We start from the raw sequence: 20,374 nt of genomic DNA on the forward strand, positions 1-20,374 counted from the left end.
CAACTTTGCCGGTATATATTTTCCAGGAAATAAAATATAGACCAATTTTTTTGTATTTTTCATACAAAAGTAATGGTCCAATTTAACCCTCTAAATAGGATCAGATCATCATCCAAAATTGTAAGCATCTACTTCGACCTAAAGTCTTACCTCGTGACACCGACGTAGCCAGGGGGGGGGCTCGGGGGGCCCGGGCCCCCCCCGAAATGATTTTCGTTCCCATAAGTTATTAGCTTATGTTACACATTTTTTTTAATTTTTGAGCAAAATTTTAAAATGTTTTAGATTTTTAAAGAAATATGTAAAGTATTTGGGTCAACTACATTGGTTTACTTATTGAAAGTATGAAATAATGAAGAAGTTAGGTTTTTTGAGCAATTTCCAGCATAGTTGTTGGTAAGTTTTAAGGTGTTGTTTAAGCGTTTAATAGTAACTTTAGGCTAACTCTAAGTGTTGTTGAGTTCAGAACAAGATGTTTACTGGCTTGTAAACAATATCTAGAAAAAAAAAACATTCTTGTGGTCCTTATTCTTTATAATGTTTAAAATTTGCAAAAAAGAACTATAACAACCATTTTTTATGATAAAACTTCTATTCCACCGCAGTCTCGTTCGTTGAGATTATTAGAAACTGGTCTCTTGTTACAAATTAGTAAATGTCTATTGTACAAAAAAGGATTTTTCTGTCGTACTTTTATGTTTTGTTCTACCTTTCGAATGTTTATAAAACCAAGATTAATGAGCTTGAGATCAATATTTATATTTTATTTATTGCATATTATTTCCAATATTTCGAAATTACATTGAATTTCCACTTCAGGGATTTTTTTTGTCGATTACACTGTGCAACATTTTTAATGTGATCTTGTGCAAACAATTCGAAATGATGATTTTTTGAAAGTACAGACCCAAACGACAAGAAACCTTAGTTGGGTTTTGTTGTGCGAGATCCAGCTCGGATTTTATGGCCCCATCTAAACATGGTTAAATATTGAGTTTTTAAAGAAATTCGGCGCTATATCTCTGAAACCAATGCGAATCTTCTTCTGACCTCTGAAGCAAATTTGTAGATAAGGACAAGAATAAAATATTATTGCCTCAAATTTCAAAATATATGTAAAAATTCCACAATTTTTATACATTTCGCACCGTATCTCCACATCTTCTGAATATTTTCTTTTGGAAAAATATTCCTTGGAATATAATACACAACTCTTCAGAACATGTCATTGTTGTAAAATGCCTCTATGCCGTTGTTTTCAGTACATTTTTCAACGACGATTTAATAAAAATGTCAAAATTGTAGTGAAATCCGAAATGCGAGAATAAACTGTTGGTGTAAACTGTGTTTGAAATACGTATTGTAAAAGATATGATGCAAAATACCGCTGAAACAACATGAAGTAATCATTTTAGAGTTTTAGAATGTTCTAATAAATTGCTGAGAACTTTATTTGGAAGATTCTTGCAAAAGGTTACTTGGTTCAACTCCGAATAATTTAGCCGATACTGACAAGAATTTCAGCTATTATGTAAAATTTTCTTTATTTTATAGATTTTGATGCCTTAGATAGAGCTTTTCTTATGTGGGTTTTTCAGAAGATAAGTTCTACTAGTTCAGGGTTACAGTATTGCTAAAGACAGCAAGGCCAAATTCCTATTCGTTTCTGAGATAAAGGCCTGATAAATGCAAAAACGTGTAGATTTAGCCCGGTTTAGATGAGGCCTTAAAATCTGAACTGAATCTGACAGGACAAAACCCTACTAGGGTTTTTGTAGTCTAAATATGTATTTTCAAAAAATTCATACTAGTAGTTGTTTGGATTTTCAGTGTTGCATAGTGTTACTCTTTGAATTGTATTTTGGGAATTATGGATGCACATTTGTAGAAATGTTCATTTTTCCTGCTTTGACAAAGGACGTGTGACGACAAACGAAATCAAAAAAAAAAAAAAAAAAAAATATTTTTCAGTTTTTTTTTTTTTTTTCAGGAAATATGGACTTGCCCACGAAAAACACAATACCGTTCTAAACACAAGGAATACCTTCAGTAAACATTTCTAAGGATACTCGAACAGACCTGAAACTGCATTTAACAACTATTTTGATGGTTTTTGAAGGTTGTACCGCAGTATAAGGTTCGAAAGTTGCCGTGGGCACCAGTCACTACATATGACGGCGTAGGTGTTCTTTACAGCTTTCGGGCCATTTTCTCTGAAAGTATGGACTTGCCCCTGAAAAACTTGTACTGTAGTAATAGTGACCCCGAGAACACTTGTTGCAAAAAAGGAAAGGGTTTCCAGAGAGGTCTTTTTATTTATTAATTTATTTATATCATATTTTTACTTATAACTAAATTATTAGCAAAAAGGAAGTGAAGCCATGACTACTTAGATCTTCAGCTTACATTTATCCACTTATTTATTGTCGAGAGAGGTCTTAAACTGCACATCTCTGAACATTTTTGAAATACTCTGTGGAAGGTTACCGAAAGAATGGATTGATATGGTCCATCTTCTAAGTTGATGAAAATTTGGACAAAATAAAACGAAGGCCAAATTTTGGACAGATCTGTTCGAGAATCATCGTGTCCTCCACCAAGACGGACGAACATAGCTAAGTCGACTTCAAGTTTTCTGAAACAGATTTCTTCCAAACACACTTTGGCCCTAAAACCATTATTTCGATGAGGTTTATTTTGACTAAAGGCTGAGAGTATAAAAAATGTAGATTGGGAAACATTTTGTTCATGGATTTTTGCTAAAAGAATATATACATGTATTGATCTTGGATAGGACGCCAGAATTTCATTTTAAAAGAATTCAAGACTGGTTGCCAGAGTTTTCCTGGTTCCTGGTCAATTTATGAGAAGATCCACGATCGGAAACCAGAATTTCTATAAGACAAGTCCGACAATTGGACGCCAAAATAGTCTATTTACATGCACGATTGGGCAATAGAATTCGTCATTCACATACCCGCGATTAGGTGCTAGAATTTCATGACTGATAAACTCATTATTGCTCAGAATATTTTTTTATCAAGAAAACCACTATCGTCCTTTGTGATAAGATCTACGATTGGACACCAAAATATCTTTAGGGAAATAACGATGACAATAAAAACGATTGGACACCTGAACTTCCGAAATTGAAAAATTGACCATACTCTGGAGTGGAAAATTGAAGCCTGAAACAAGGGGAAATTGGCCAAGAAATCTTACGCTATTTTAAATAAAAAATAATAATGAAAATTATTTCATCAGTAAAATAAGCCTAAAATAAAGTTTTAATCATTGCTAAATAATAAATTTTCGCTAACATTAACTTTAAAAATTTTGGTCAGGTGGGCCCCCCCCGAAATGAAATCCTGGCTACGTCCCTGCCTCGTGATTGTGATTATTGAGCTATAATTGCGACCTCTAGCGTGTTTATGATTACACTACCAAGAAATAACAGGGTATATTAGGCTGTAACTATGTTATCTTATCATGTACACCAACACAATTGACATCAATAGAAAGGTCATGCGTTCCTTTTCCAAGTATAGCTTACTTGCCCGGAATGGCTCTTCCAGGAATAAAGATAAAACCTGTATATTAAAAATTGTCACAATTTTCACACAAAAGTTGTGGTCCATTCAACCATCTAAATATTATCTGATCACCATCTCAAATTGCAAGCATCTTCTTTATCATATTCTCTTACCTTATTTAAAATTTCGAGGCGATCGGATTATTATTGTGACCTACAGAGCAGTTACAAAATGGGATACAAATTACGTTTTTGGTCCATTTCACTCGCTAAATATTTCACGATCATCACCAATTAAAATAGCGATCTATTCTGAAGTGAGACCGATCTCCATACCAAATTTCGTGACGATCGGTCCATAATTGCGGCCTGGAGTTTGATTACAATTTATAATGGACAGACGGACACACGGACGGACGGACGGACACACATCTCAAAATCGCTTTATCTCGCCGAGATATGAAGATTGGTATACCACATTGGGGGTCTCCGACGAATATTTCGCTGTGTTACATGAATTTTTACCAAAACAAACTTATAATACCCTTTCCATATAGTGGTGTAGGGTATAAATAAAAAATGTTCTGAAAACACCAAAATTATGAGAACGAACAACGTGATACAAATGCTGGCATGAGGGTTGCTATATTGAAGAGGAAGTCATAAAATTCATCCCCGTGAATACATATCGCTCATTTACTCAAAGAGTGACACATCTCGAAAAGTTTCGAGAAAAACGCGTTTTAAGTTGACAATTGAAATTTGACTTTCCAACTTAAAAAGATTATTACACCAAAACTAAAATAACTACTTGGACCATATTTTGCAACCAGATAGCCCGATATCAGTGCTACATTTGTGTTTGTGTTTTAGTGCTTCATAAACTCAAAAAACGTTTGTGTTGAATTATGCGGAACTCGTAGTAAATGAGCTGTAACGCGTCGAGTTTTAGAGATATCAAAATGAAAATTTGATAGAGGATAAAGTAGAACTCGTAAAAAAAAACAAAATGCTAACTCAGAAAACGCATTTTTGAGTTATGCCACTCTTTGAGTAAATGAGCGATATATGTGTTTCTGAACCATGTAAGAATACGGGTAGTTTCAGTGCGTTATGACTTTGATAATTCGAGAGGCTGTTTTGTTGTTGAATAGCCTTTTCCGTCTAAAGCATAGCCGACCAAGAAGAGCGAGCGCTTAAATTGTTTATGTGTGGGTAAAATTACACTGACAGAACAGAACAGTATGAAATGAAAAACACAGGAAAAAAGTTGTCACGGCGTGTTAGCGTTCAGAGCCAAACATAGTGGTGGGTGTGTGGGTTCGAATCGTCGGCGTTCCTTTTTCATTTGCATTATAGATCATAAAAAAGCTCGATTAATAAATTAAAAAAAAAATTAATACTAAAAATGATCTTCGCCTAAAAAGCCAAAATATTCAAATAGAAAAAATATATTGTTGGCGCGTTCGCTTTGTATGACTGAAATTAAAAATAATATACAGTGAATCACAGTCAAAAGTATCCACTTCTATGTTCTATGAATTTCCCTATTGACTCGGTGCGGCGGACTATTGTGGACCGAGATAAAGGCACCTCTTTGAAAATGTCTTCCATTTTTCTACCAGTATCACCAAAAAAAATAATACTGACATAAAAACTTCTTTAAAAAAAACCCCCATCTTCAAAAGGTCTACATTTCTTGGCCAATTCCAAAGCAATCTCATATGAGGCCTTGATTGTGGCATTATCATAATTGCCTTTGTCTTTTATAATATTAAGACACCTATTATAGAACATTGGTGGCGTTTATTTAATTGGGATAGCTGTTACAATTTTGATTTTTCAAAATAGTCTGGCTTAATCCCTTTTGTTGTTTTAATATTTAAAACAACAAGTTTATTAGTGGAGAAGGTTTGGCATTGTTCGCCAAGGGGTAAGGCAAGGAAGACTAGTTTCGATCCACGCCACTGGATCTCATCAGTTCCCTTTGTTTCTTGTTTGTGGATATTCTCCACCGAAGTTATTTTTCAATAACTTCTTCAACAAGAAACTTTTTATACCCAAACATCAATCGTCAGCTCGAAGTATAAACGTAAACAAAGAAAAACATTCAATGAGAAGTTTTTCTTTGGTAACCTAACACAACTCCGACGAAAGTGTTTACGAAACAAAGCTTTGTAACTTCCCTCCACATAATTGCTGTACAACTGCAAAATCTTTTCAGTGTACCCAAAAAAAAAAAAAAACAAATAAAGCGGCATCAACCTGCTTGCATGACATTCAGTACAAGACTGAAGTAAAAAAAATCAAAACATTTGCTCTCTTACTTTGCGTTCGGGTCGCGTGTGTGTGATTTGCCGAAAAACTTCGTAACCATATCAATACCAACGAACGGGTTTGGTCTAAAGTTGAATGTATTGGTCAGTACACATACTTAGATGGCTTTTATTCTAAACAGAACTTTTTGTTCCATAAGCCGAACTAATAATAGATTTCCAAACGCGCCGATATTCTACTTTACTTCTCCAATTTTGGATGCCATGTATTTTAATATCAATAATCTGTTAGTCATACTATTTTTCTTCTTATTTCAAGTAACATGTGGATTTTGGTGTAAATTATGCCATTTCTTTTAACATCTGCATCTCGTGTAACCTTTTCGAGCAGTATGTTTAATAAGTTACACGAAAGGCTGTCTCCTTGTCTGAAACCTCTTTTGGTACTCAACTCTTCGGAGATATTCTTTCCTATTTTAACTGAGGGCCGGTATCAGTTAAAGTCATTTTACAAAGGCGAATGAGGAGATACCAAATTCAGACATGGCTTGGAATAACTTTGAACGTTTTATAATCGACAAAAATATGGTAGGTGTCGATCTGAATCTCTTGGATTTTCTCCAGAATTTGCCGCAGGGTAAATATTTTGTGAATGTTGGATTTGCCAGTTCTAAAGCTGCATTGGTATGACCCAATTATTTCATTGACTTAAGCCTATAGTCAATGAAATAGTTGGGTCGTACGTACAGTATCCCTGACACTATCTTATAAGCAATAGGGAGTATACATATACTCCTGTTGTTAGAGCATGCAGTCTTATCTCCCCTCTTGTGGACGGGACAAAGGATGCTCAGGTTCCAATTGACTTATCAGCGTATCGCCCCCGGTTTTAAACTGCTTCTGCTGCCTTATTATTATTCAACCGGTTTATTGCTGTTTTACCTCATCTTGGCCGGGCAATATACATTCAATACCATTTTCTGGGATTGGCTCTTAGTCGTCTTCGCTAGTATTGAATAACAACAGTTTGAGGGAATGCTCTTACCATATTCTGAACATACTATCTGTATCAGTTGCCAAATTACCTTGTTGGCCTCTACAGGAGGATATGTCTGTATCAAAGCTATCAGTTTGATGTTTCACTCTCTGGTGGAATTTTCGGACTTCATTGTGTCTCCTGTACATCTCATTTTTTTACACTTCCGTTTTTCAATTTTTATGTTTTTTCCTCTCTCCTTTTCTCCCAATACCTCCCTCTACGCGTTGCTACAGTTTGTAGTGTAGCCCTATATGCTGAATTTTCTCTTCGGTAGCAACACGACATTCCTGGTCACAAAATGGATTCCTTGGGGGAAGTATCTGGTATTCAAGTATGGATTTTGCGGCTGCTTGCATGGAATGGGTATTACTTTACCATTCTGATGATATGTGCATTGATTAAGCAATTGGATCAGTTGAGTGGAATATGCTGTAGCTATCTGTTGTGATTGTAGATTACCGATGTCAACATCCGTGTTGGGTTAGTTCGTACTTTTTTACTACGTTTAATCGGGTACGTACCTTTCCTGAACAAGGTGGTGGTCTGAGTCTATGTTTGCTCCTCGAAACGAACGTATATCCAACACTCTCGATAATGTCTTCCATCTATCACAACGTGATCAAATTCATTTCTTGTTTTTTTGGTCTGGAGGCAACCCTTATGAATATCGAGATGCTTAAATCTGGTACTACTAACTACCATGTTTTTTGCGAAGTCTATCAGCCTCATTTCATTTTCAGAAGATTCTTTGTCGAGACTTAATTTGCCGACTGTTGGGCCAAAGATATTTTCCTTTCAAATTCGGCCACCTTTATGTGTTGTTGTGACGTCATTCCCAATCCACTGTATTTCCTGCATGGCAGTCATATCGGCCTTGTATTTTTCAAGTCCATCTGCCAGTGCGTAAACTACACCTTCACTATAAAGAGTTCGAACTTTCCAGGTGCACATTCGCAGATCATGCACCTTAAACTCTTCACATATCTACATTGCACAATTTAAAATTAATTTTGTTGGTTATATTTCGCACATATTACCTTGTCTCCCTTCTTGCGTACGGAAAATAACAAGTTCAAGTTCAAATTAGTAGGCGTGCAGAATTGGGATAAAAGATCGGTATCAGAATATCACTACCGGCCTTAGACAGCTCTGCTTGCAGTCTATCAGGAGCTTCAATTCCTTTATTGTGTTTTAATGGGATTCCTTGACGATTTGACCTTACTTACCGTTGTATGGAATAAGTTTTGAGATATTTCCATGGTCAAACATATGTAGTACAAAAAACTATTTCCCATGAACATTTCCAAAGAAGCAATAGACGACTTATTTCATACCAATGATCACAGTCAGATTCTACTCTTATCTTGGTAGATACAAATCGTTCCAAATGGCCATACAGTACTGAGGCAGACACATTCATTGCAAATTGTCTATCACCCATATGTCGATGAGATAATTCATCATTGTATCTCATTAACCATAAAAGTGGGGTATAATGAAATTTTTTCAGTTTTGGTTATTGAAAATTTATATTTTTTTAATTCATATTAGCACCCTATGAGAAAATACATTTATTTTGTCCTAAATGGAATTTGCCTAACAAAAATGCCTGTAACATTTCTAAAACTCCGAAAAGTTTTTTTTTTTTGAAATTGTCTACTAAAATACATGGCCTATGTAGTCTATGTGTTCTTCATTGAACTTTACTTTAATTAAATGAAAACTAATCGTAGACGATAAATATTTACAACAAGATTAAACTTCCGAAACTAAGATATTCCAAAAGAACCATAGTGCAAATTATAAATTTCGTAAGTATTTCAACACAAACATTCTACTACGAGTACTACCACTTTTATTTCGGATCTATGCTCCTTATTATCTATCGTCTGATAAGACCACATACTCCATACTACTTCCGCACGTATGATTTTGTGATGAAACCCCTAATGCAGACAAAACAATGATTAAAGTGTAATGTACGAATATGTGTGTATGTTTGTTTATATGTATGTGTGTATATTTATTTAACCAAAAATGAAAGATTTCCAGCAAACATTCCATTTAATATATTTTCAAACTTAAATAATAGAATAATTTATGCGTTTTTATGGTGTGTGTGTGTGTTCGTTCACAATGGAAGGACATGAGGAGTAAACCTTTATATCAACCATCCGACGACATATACTCAGTCAAATAACTACAGCCATATGAACTCTTCTTATCCGACATTGTTTATTTGGTAGATTTATTGTGTAAATGTAAGTGAGCGTGTGTGTGTGTGTGAGAATGTCGCTGGGGTTTTTGGTTATGTTATTACACATGCATTTCTCGAATATGACCCTGGTTAAGTGACAGGGCCAGACGTAAATATTTGAATAGACACGAAATTGAGAATGAGAATTTACGTACATATGTAAATGTGTTGGTGGACATACATATGTATGTATGTTTGTATATATGTATAACTATTAAAGCGGTTTGTCACAGACATATTACATGTCGCTGTGTATTTGTTGTTTTTGCTGCAATGGAGCAGTCATAATAGCTGCAACCTACCAAAAAATGCCAACCAAAATATTTGCATTTGTTATGCTTTCATACAATTTACAACTCATGACGAATTTACAAAGGGATACTAAAGAACCCAGAAATGTAAGCAAAAGTCAGAGGAGAGCCAAAGTGAGTTATACGTTGATTTACGATTTGCTTTTATTGGTTATTCGCCACCAACAATGTTTATTGACAAATATACACAGATAGACTGACATATATAACATTTTAACAGTCGTCCCTCAGATTCAATATTGTATTTGTAATCCTCTATTCTCTGTAATTTTCAACATCTCTATATAGTAATGGTTATTGCAAGTAATTCGTCTAACTAAAACTACATTTATGAAAAGATCAATGTTGGATTGGATCCAATATTTGGAAGATATGAATTTAGATGGTAGGTGGACTTCCTCGTTCACCGAATCGGAAATCTTCAGAGGCACAGCTGAAATGTTCAGGCTGTAGTCCATGAAAAATATTCATTAGAAATCCACGATTTTAAATTGTTTATGGGAAATCATCATTTGAATAAAATAAATCCAAGCAATCACCTTCCAACTCGGGATTTAAATAAATCTTGAATAGATCGTGAATCATAAACCCCCTACAAGCCATATGTATGCCCAACCCGTCTCTATCTGCCAACTTAAACAAAACTAACCCCTCCTTCCCATTGCCCCTCACACTTTGACAAAGAAATTATTTTTATTAAACCCCATCCAATGGTAACTTATCGACTTTGACACTCACACGCTCTTAAAATGTGACGCTTTCGCAGTGAAGAATGAGTTGTTAACACATTTCCTCTTAATAGAAAAACAACAACAACAAAAACGTAATTTTTCATCTTAACATTCGTGAATACAAACATTCGTATTAAGAATATGGATGGATGGATGATGCAACTTCATCACGTTTCAAACACAAACATGCGTTCGTGGATGTACACACCCAACAACAACAAAATTAATAGAAACTTGCTAAAGCTAAAGGCAAAAGTGTATCCCTTTCCACAAGATGGTGGCTTTTGCGAAAGTTTGTCTATTAGTTGGTTGGCAGACGTGGTTGTTTTTCTTCCTTCCAATGATAAATTATGTTTTGGCAAAAATTCTATTATTTTGTTTCTTTATTTTCGTTTGTAGGCATTAGATGCGACAGAACGACAATACATATCCGAAGTCAAATACTTCTTGGATTGTAGTAGTGATAGCATCGCATACAAAGCAAAACCCCACCCATTCATTATGACTATGCCGGAGATGGATTGTTATTTCAGACATTGTAATGGGTATTATTACAGTCGATCATGTCAAATGAAATATACGATGGCATATGAAAATTCACAAGAAGCTTTAGAAGCTTTAGATCGATTCTTAAAGGATTTAAGAAGCAATTCACGTTTACATTTCAGACAAACACTTCCAGTTATAGTGCAGTCAAAATAGACATTGAAATAGCAAAAATTCACACAAAGCTGAATTTTGCTGGAGAGCTAGGGTTTGCCATTAGAAGTAATGTCCTAAAAGTCCCCATCAATCCCATGTGTGCAAAAATAGTTATTCCGGCTCAAAGGTCAAAATTTAGGGATTTTTTCTTGAAAACGGTGGGTCTAATCAAGAAGTGACAAGAGCAAACAAAACACATAATTTTTATGCACTTATAAGGGAAAAATAACCGGGGTAACCGGGTCTGTCACCCAAAAAAAAATGTTTCCTTGAAGAGCGAAATTATACCTATATTTGAAAAAATACAACAAAATTGGTGCGTATTTAGTAGAGTAATTCCAAGTTGGAGTATTTTTATGCATAAATAGCCCATTTAATTCACATGTGTAATCGAAAGCCCAACGGATTGTACCCAACGAAAAATCTCAGATTTTTTTGAATTTTTGTCAATAGGTAGGGTTTGTTGCGCTGATTACGGAAATGTATAATTTTCATGGGCGGCGGATCCGGTTCGCCTGTTATTTGACCCTCAAGGCCAGATTTAAAACCGGATCAGACCCAGTTCTACTGAACCGTTTACTGAAAAGTGGGTGTCGTTTGAAAGCTTATAGAAATACCTAACACATAACGTTGTTTTTTTTAACCGGTCCGCCTCATAATGTTCTTACGCGGTTTACTTCTTCACATGTGTAATTTGACACTTATATCACATCGCAAATATTATTCTTGTAGACAATTTTTAAGCCTACAACTTTTACTTTAGTCGATGTCTGATAGGTCTTACCGTTTTTGAGAAAAATAAAAAACTGTATAAGGCCACCAAAAATGTCCGTTAACCCTGAATAACTTCGTTTGCACACTTGGGATAGATGGGGACTTTTAGGACGTCACTTGTAATGACAAACCCTAGCATTCCACCAAAAATTCAGCTTTGTGGGAATATTTGCCATTTCCCAATTATACGCCTGTCTATTTTGACTGGACTATTATTTTATTCTGCAGATGAAATAAATGCAGTTCTTTGGAGGTATGTTAAAATTGCATATCGACACCAACATTTCTGAAGATTTTTTATTTATAGTCACTTGCAGACCCCGACTAATAAGCGATCCAAGATAAATATAATTGACTTAGGCAAAGGTAACATAAAACTAATGGTGCTCTTGAACCAACTTCAAATGAAAGGAGCTTGCACCCAGGAAGTTTTTGCGGATTCTGAAACTACAATGTTCATAGATGGAAAAAGTTGACATTTTAGAATTTTTTTATGTTTTTACGATTTTGCTAGGAAACCGCACGCCCTATCAAAATTTAACTAAGGAAGATGTTGTAGGGGTAAAAAATCTCTACCAGATTGTCTTTTATGATATTTTCATAGGTTTTACCATTTTTGAGATATAGAAGTTCAAATTGGGACAATCCACTGACTGTATCGCCTCGTTATAAAACAATGTCATGAATACAATTTCCTAACTTAAACTTTATATCTCAAAAATGGTACAAACTAAGAAAAAATACGAAAGCCAATCTTGTAGTGAATTTTCACAGCTATAAGATTTTCTCTAGTCCCATTTCTATAAGACTTACGGTTTTCAAACCTAAAAATGTGACCTGAACTTCTATACCTCAAAAATGGTAAAACCTAGGAATAAATCATAACGATCATTTCTCTAGAGAATTTTCACAGCCACAGCGGTTTTTATTTAAAGTTAGTTAAGGAGCACCGTACATAACATTGTCTTATAAGGAGGCGATACAGTCAGTGTATTGTCCCAATTTTAACGTCTATATCTCAAAAATGATAAAACCTACGAAAATATCATACAGGACAATCTTGTAGAGAATTTTCACTGCTACAACACCTTTTTTAAGTTCCATTTTCATAGGGCTTGTGGTTTCCCAGGAAAATCGTGAACACCTAACAAAACCTAAAAATATCAACTTTGACCGTGATTTATTCCGGCGATTTTTGTTTGTTTGTTTGATTTTTCCCATCTATGAACATTGTAGTTTTAGAATTCGCATACTTAGAATATATCAAAATCAAGTAAAAAAGTATCAGTCAGCTGTGCAGACGGAGATACACCCTCAACCTCTGACCAAAAATGTGAATAAAATATATATATATATTTTTTTTTTAAATTTGTCATTACAATTTTTCCTTTATACCAGTGTGAAACATTTGTTATTTTACAAAAAAAAAAATAAATAAATAAATAAATTGATCACGTTGCGATAGATGGAAGACATTTATCGAGCGTGTTGTATGTACGACCTTTCCGAGGAGCAAACTTTTACTCGGATCACCACCTTGTTGCAGCAAAGGTACCCGAAAAAAGTACGAGCGAAAAAAGTACGAACAGAAATAACATGGAAGTTGGACATGCGTAAGCTACTATCACAAGAAATAGCGGCAGCATATTCCGATCAACTCTCCAAATTCCTTAATCTAAGCAAAGTATTGCTCACTCAATGCAAAAAGCACAAACAAACATAATCCATACTTGGATACCAGAGATCTTCACCAAAGATCCCATGGAATGACCAGGAATGTCGTGCTGCTACCGAATAGAAAAATGCGTCATATAGGACTACTCTACAATCAGCAGCAACGCGTAGTGCACGAGAAAGATATCAGCAGGAAAGGAGAAAGAAGAAACGGCTTTTCCAAAGGAAAAAGGGAATGAAGATGTACAGGAGCCAGAATGAAGCCCGAAAATTCTACCAAAAAGTGAAAGATTAAACTGATGGTTTTGGTACAGGCACATCCAAGTAATTTGGAAACTAATACAGATATTGTGCTCAGGATATGGAAAGAACATTTTCCCCAAGCTGTTGGTATCCAATACTAGCGAAGACGACAAAGATACCACATATCCATTCCCAGAAGATGACATTAAATGTATAGCGCCGTAAAGACAGCAATAAACCGGCTGAATAATAATAAGGCAGCAGGAGACGATATATTACCTGCCGAGCTGTCCACAGCGGAAACGACATGTTTATTTCGTGTATACATCAATTAGTTAGCAAAATCTTGACGGAAGAACACGTACCCGACGATTAGAACCTGATTATCCTGTGTTCCATTCACAAGAAAGGAGATAAGACTATATGCTCTAACTTTAGAGGAATATTGCTTATAATATAGTGTCAGGGATATTGTGTGAACGACTAAAGTATATAGAAAAAGAAATAATTGGGCCATATCAATGCGGATTTAGATCTGGCAAATCCACCATTGACCAAACCCTGCCATAGTCCCTAGACATGCGGGTCAACTCTTTCCATATTTTTGTCGAATATAGAGCAGCTTGCGACAACCCACAGACGGACTTCGACACAACAAGACCAAGCTGATATCGACGCACAATGCGTCCATATAACTCGGACCAACTGTGAAAGTTGATTCCTATAATTTTGACCTAGTTAAAGACTTTGTCTACTTCTGCACCGCCATATACACAAGAAACAACATCAGTTGTGAAATATGAATAATAGTGCTGGTCAACAGATGCTACTTTGGCTTAGGTAAGCAGTTTAAAAGCAAAGTCACATCTCATCAAACATAACACCCTGCCTGGGTACTTTCGCAAGCATAAAAGGCAGTGCTTGTTGTGGTTGAGAGAAATATTCTTCGAAAGATCTAGGGGAGAATCTGCGTTGACGGTGAATATCAACGTCGTATGAACAACGAGCTATATACAACGACTATCAGTATAGCTAAACGTATGTAACAAGAATGAGTAATGATGAAGCCGTTAAAAAGGCGGCTTCGATGAATTAAACAAGTAGACAAATAGAGAGGAATGGAAATCTTTTCTTAGTTCGGCTTATAGCAGCCAAGATCGTCCATATACGTTAACGTGACTGCAACAACAACATATGTTCTCTTTATTGTCATTTGTCGTGGTTTAGCAAAGGCAAGACTCGATCAGAGAGACTAATGCACAAAAAATTTTGAGCACCACCGGAACATTTGTCTATGTTCTGTAGAGAGCCAACTAAGTAAGTACGGTGCGACCAAACAAATCAATCATACCCTGATGCATAGAGGCATAGTACCCATACCCATACAGTACTTAGTGTGTTTGGGAGATGTGCTTCAGGATAATCCAGCTTAATAACGACATTGTCATAGTTAAACCAATCGAATTACAACGATTACGTTAGCAATAACATGTCCTGAGAACGAATGAAGATGTCCCTACTAGAAAAATGAGCCTTTCGGTTTACGCAAATCAGGAACGCAAAAACTACGATGAAGCAAACTAGTGACTGATGAGATCAAAAAGAGTGGCGAACTGGAATCTTAATTCGACTTACAAAGACAAATGTTTGTGTTGGGCCTAATATGTAAATAGGGGGTTTTTAACGTACAACTGACGAACTTTACAGGGTAGAGTTTATTAACCCATTTAAATCGATTAGTAGATATAGATATGTAATCTATTAAATTTATTGAACCCTTATAGCTTTGGACATCTATAGAAATTGGAAGAACCTACTATGTACTACAATATACCCCCACAGGCAGATAGACACATCACACCGACCAACGATATATTTATACACCTACTTTATGGAGTCTAACAGATTTCTTGAGGAATAACAAACACAATGACAAACTTAAAATAACATGGCATGGTTGGGTGGGGAGTGTTGTATATAAAAATATTTAAAGTACATGTTATTTTAAGAGATTAAGATCGTGTTCCATTTACGAATAGCGTTGTTGTTTTCCTTATGGTTAACCGTACATATGTATGTCTGTTTATGTCTCAAAGATAACTGAGTGTGTTTGTGTTCCTTAAACACACTAATATTGCTAATGTTTACATACATATCTATGTATGTGTGTACATATGTGCATATCATGGTTAATATAAATCGGGCTGAACTACATTTGATGTCCTGTCACACGTAATAATACGTACGCACACACACACACATATCTATTAAAAGGAATACTTAATTGACTCAAAACTTTTTTACATCAACCATTGCCAGGCTTTCAAACAAACAATCTGTCATTTGTGAAAAGCATAAAAATTATTTTTTTCCTCACTGCATGCCTGCCTCTTTATTCACTCTCAGTGATTTTTAATTATACGTAATTAATTGTGACAAGTGACATTTTATGTCAGATCGACTGAAATATTTTCTAGATGCGTAACTCGCACAATGTTCGCTGAGAAAAATAGCGGTGTGCGTGTGCTTGTATAAGCATCTAATTGTATGCTTATTACAATTGTATGTGCTTGTTTAAGAAGTTTGAGTTTGTGTGTGTAAATGCTTGTATATGTGTGATGAGTACTCCTGCTGGGATTTTTATAAATTATGTCAGATTTTTGTTGAATTTCATATTCTGCGATTTATGTGCCATTTATTTTCATTGCTGCTGACTCTATCGCACATTCGAGGAGTCAACACAAGTCAAGTTGCATAACGAAGGATCTTTCTCATGCCTGATGATGATTATGATGAAAATTCAAGATGTTCCATAACTTTTGAATATTCTGCATAGTTTTCGACTAAATGTCAACAAATGCAGAGAAATGAAACAAAATGGATGATCTAATAAAGAAGAATTGATGAAAAATTAAATTTTCCCAGCTGATAAAAGGTTTAATGCTATAATAAATAATATAATAATATAATAAACGATGTATGTAGGAAAAGTTATACTAAAAGCTGATTAAAATTCATACTGATTGCTTTTTCTGAACAAAAGCTGGGTAAATGTAAAAAAAGAACATGAAAACGCGACAATATCGAATAGTTGTCAATGAGAGCCGTACCTAAAATTTTCTGAGCGACATTTTAGTAGAACATTTCGAAGCTGAAAATGTCATCTTGTGGTACGTTTATTGCGTTTCTTGAAATAAAGGACGAAAAGGACATGGAAGGAAACGAGTTAGAATGTCGAAATGTTCTACGAAAAAGATCCTCATGTCATCAGACATGTCATATCAAAAATAAGCCAAAACAACAGCGAACAAAGATATAAAGCTAATTTCTGATAGCCTATAGGGTTTCCACTGAAAAATTCATCACAACATAACTCAAAAGTTCGACTCACGGCGGATCTACCCTTTGGTGTTGTGTATATACTCATCAAGGGCTTTCACCCCCAAAAGGAATTTTCCACCGCCCAGACCTCGAGCTCCATTTTGTTGCACTGTGTAATATAACCATTTTTTCTCATTTTAAAATAATTTTTTTTATTCAGAATTAGTCATGTTTGTAAGGTTTTTTCTCTTTAAGAACCTATAAAATATGTACAAAAAACTTGAGTTTGGAAAATTTTGGGATGTTTAGAAGCTATTTGCATCTTTAAATTCTTAAAATGATGACATGATTTTTTTAATTTTTGTCGTTGGGCGCATCCACTGTGCATTATGAGAACTATCTGAAATAAAGTATAAACATTATTTTCTTAAGCCTAAATATTTGAACTTTTATGGGGTGGTACCAGAAGAAGTTTACCGATCGATACAGTCCATCTTCGAGTTTGACGTAAGTAGGCAAAGCAATTACGATGTGCAAAGATTGGAACAAATCGAGAACTTCTTTAAGAGCCATAGGATCTGGTCGTAGTGTTTTTACAACTTTAGGGTTATTATCTCAGTCTGTATGGACTTACCCTCGATATCAATTATACTATCGTCATACAAAATTTCAAAACGAGGAAATTTTTGAGATTTAGTGTGGGAGGTACCCGAAGGAGTAGACCGATATAATCCATATTCCAACATGATTTAAGTGGGAAAGAAGCATTACGATGCGCAAAGCTTCGATCAATTTCAATCACAACTTTCGGTGGTTATATTGCGCATGTGGTACTTTAGTAAGTTGGTCGCCGTGAAGTTTTAGACAAACATGGTAGAACATAACAAATATGGTAGAACATATCAACTATGTGGTGGAGGGTATGAAAATGGAGTCAGCGAACATTGTCTTTTGCATACCCTCCAACATGATATGGACGTTTAAATATAGTAACTATAGAACCGTATCACCCGATTTTCGATATTTTGAAGGTATTCGCCGCATTATCCCTCGGAAATGGGTAAAAACCGGTATATAGTCTTCTTGAGGATATACATAATACGGATGCGTCTTTTTTGAACACCTGTTTCTATATGCCAGATCGAAACAAAATTTAACATGTGTTCATAACAGAGATGGAAGTTTCCAAAACACTTAACTTTTTTCTGTTTATACCGCGCTTTTTGTGCTATGCTAAGAAGTTTCCGAACTGCTCTCGTACGTTTGGATCCAAACAAATATTTGTTTGGATCCACACATATTTCTGACATCTATTTTTCCGAGTGTATAATTGACCATATACACATATTGGGGCAATATTAAAATCTGTCCCGATTTTCGCAATTTTTTTCAGGATTCGTGAAATGGACCCAGCAATGAACTAGTTAAATTTGTTTATCGATTGGAATATAAGTGTGGCCTGTAGAGCGAGTTACTGAAAATTCGCCTTTGGCACCCGTAAAAAGTACTACGGAAATAAAGAGTGGCCAGGAAGCACGAATTATCGTTAACCGATCCTCATACATTTTTGTAGAAATAGTTTTTTAGCCATAACAATGAACTGGTAAAGTTGTTCATCGATTGGCCCATAAATGCGGCTTTTAGAGCATTTTGCTGAAAATTCACCTTTGGTCCTATACAAATTATTATGGAAACAAAGATTGCTCTGGTGGCACGGGTTAACATTAACCAATCGCCATAAAATTTCATACATAAGGGTTTTGGATTAAATGGAAAAAATTAGGGGGTGCGCGTTAAAAAAATGGGCAACAGTATTGTAAACGCATTGTCCAAATTGAATGACTGTAACATGGTATTTCGGATTCTGAATGGGTAGAAAACATCGATGTCTCATCTGTATTAAACCTTGTTTAAAGGAAAGCGATATTCTTTAGTTAGCGTGGCAGAAAAGCTAAGTACTTTCACAAACTGAGGGTAAAAAAATTTTGGCCCGACCGAACTTATAGCCGTTTTTATTTGTTTTTTGTTAATTTTGAAAACTGTACTAATTAAAACTCATTTACATTTGTTGAGGTGAACTGACTCAAAATTTCATTAATATTTGTAATCTACACCACTCTCTGGTGATAGTATTATAAATCGGGTTTGTCTCTAAAATGAATGTCTCAACAAGCTGAGTTGATCTGGCAATGTGTGTTCATCCGACAGTGTGACCGTCTAAACCTTATAATCGCATGGATCGATCGGATCGTAACTAAATGTTGGGTGTTAATGGGGGTCCGAGAGAAGAGAAGCCTTATTATTTTGTTGATGGTCAGATAATGGAAAAAAACGTATGGGCACAAAGTCAATTTTAAGTCAAAGATTTCAGCGGACTTTTATCACATACATAGTTTTGAAGTAATCGCACTATATTTATGCCTATCCTTGATTGCGATAGTGCATAATTATTTGAACCGTGAAAAACATCCCATGCCCACTGTGCAAAATGTTTTTCTGTTTTTTTTATTAGATAGTATCAGCTATCTAATAACGAAAAATACAAAATAAACGATATTTTTCTATTTGAACCAATATTAAAGAAGTTATGAGTGTTTCATTGCAGTTTTTACAGTATTCGATTTTTCAAGGTGTTAGTAAAAACAAATCTGAAGTTATAGTGAAATGTTTTGCTGAGGAGCAGCATCGAGGGGTTTCTATGCGTTCCTTATATAACCAAAACATATATTTAAATAAATGTATGCCTCTGCCGAAGTGGCTCCTGCCGATGACCATTACACTAAACCAGGGAAACTCTTCTTTGCAAAGAAGAAGATGAAGAAGTGTTTTTCTGGATTTTGCTGAATTGTTTTTGCATTTTTTTCGCTCACTCACGTACAGTGTACGTGAACAAAAACAAATGATAAACATCATTTGGTTGTTGTTTTTTCTCCCACACATACATACATATTTTTTGTTGATGGTATTTGTATGGTTGTCGTGGCACGAAATACATATTATCAAACTGAATTAATCCGCCGCCTTCTAATTAAAATAAATAAAATGTTAACATTAGCGTTTGTATGCGTAATTTATTAATTTGTAATACAAACAACAATTAATTGCCCTTAATTTTCCATACGCTCAAGGTCTTACATGCCCTACATACATTACCAATACAAAAGCATATGAATCGAACATAAACTTTTGAACTTGTTTTTTCTTTTATTGTCAAAAACACTTAGTCAACTATCATCATCATCATCATCACATCACACAAATACACTTTCATTTGAACAAAGAAAGACTCAACATTGTGATTAGTATGACGACATTCACATAATTTGTTGTGATATAAAGCAGTTGTGGGTGGTTTGTATCAAGAGATGGTTCACACAGTTTTGAACAGACACTTTCTCAAAACACACCCATTATCAATGTACGATATACATATATGCCATCACAGAATCATTATTATCGTCATAATCATTATCGTTGTCGTCATCTACTGAAGCATCATTGTCAAATGCAACAT

The 20,374-nt window shown here is 35.1% G+C and overlaps 2 protein-coding genes across 2 annotated transcripts in view; one reads left to right on the forward strand and one right to left on the reverse strand.

Annotated features, from left to right (window-relative positions):
- Positions 1-20,374, forward strand: part of ND-B17 (NADH dehydrogenase (ubiquinone) B17 subunit) — a 333,680-nt gene that overhangs the window by 155,219 nt on the left and 158,087 nt on the right. The window lies entirely within an intron of this gene.
- Positions 1-20,374, reverse strand: part of stol (voltage-dependent calcium channel subunit stolid) — a 222,415-nt gene that overhangs the window by 71,730 nt on the left and 130,311 nt on the right. The gene's annotated exons all lie outside the window — the stretch shown is intronic.

The sequence above is a fragment of the Musca autumnalis genome, unplaced genomic scaffold, assembly GCF_047663935.1.
Source record: "Musca autumnalis isolate F117 unplaced genomic scaffold, ASM4766393v1 scaffold_2, whole genome shotgun sequence".
In the NCBI taxonomy this organism is placed as follows: Eukaryota; Metazoa; Arthropoda; class Insecta; order Diptera; family Muscidae; genus Musca; species Musca autumnalis.